The sequence below is a fragment of the Brassica oleracea genome, chromosome C3 (assembly GCF_000695525.1).
Source record: "Brassica oleracea var. oleracea cultivar TO1000 chromosome C3, BOL, whole genome shotgun sequence".
In the NCBI taxonomy this organism is placed as follows: Eukaryota; Viridiplantae; Streptophyta; class Magnoliopsida; order Brassicales; family Brassicaceae; genus Brassica; species Brassica oleracea.
Window position 1 is genome coordinate 59010570 of NC_027750.1, and position 350 is coordinate 59010919.

The following is a 350-nucleotide window of genomic DNA, read 5'->3' on the forward strand; positions in this document are numbered from 1 at the left end:
TTTCTTCTTCTTTTTTATAAAAAGGTTTGTTGGGAGTTGCAACTTGCAACATTGTTCTTCTCCAGAATCCACTAAAACAATAGATAACAAAACCCTTACGGCCCATTTATATAAGAACATGGCTCATAAACTGTTAGGGTTTAGTGTTTATAAACTTGAAAATGAATGGACTTGGAAGCTAGGAAGAGATAGCCGTTATTCGTTAAGTATTTTCAAAAACAGAGCCGAAAAGGCGTGATAACCGGTAAAGAGTAGATGCTAGGCTGTTGTTGTGGTCCCTTCTCCTCTATGTGTTTCGCTTTACTGAAAAGACAAGTCGTGACATTGTTTCTACCTCCCCCCCCCCCCCC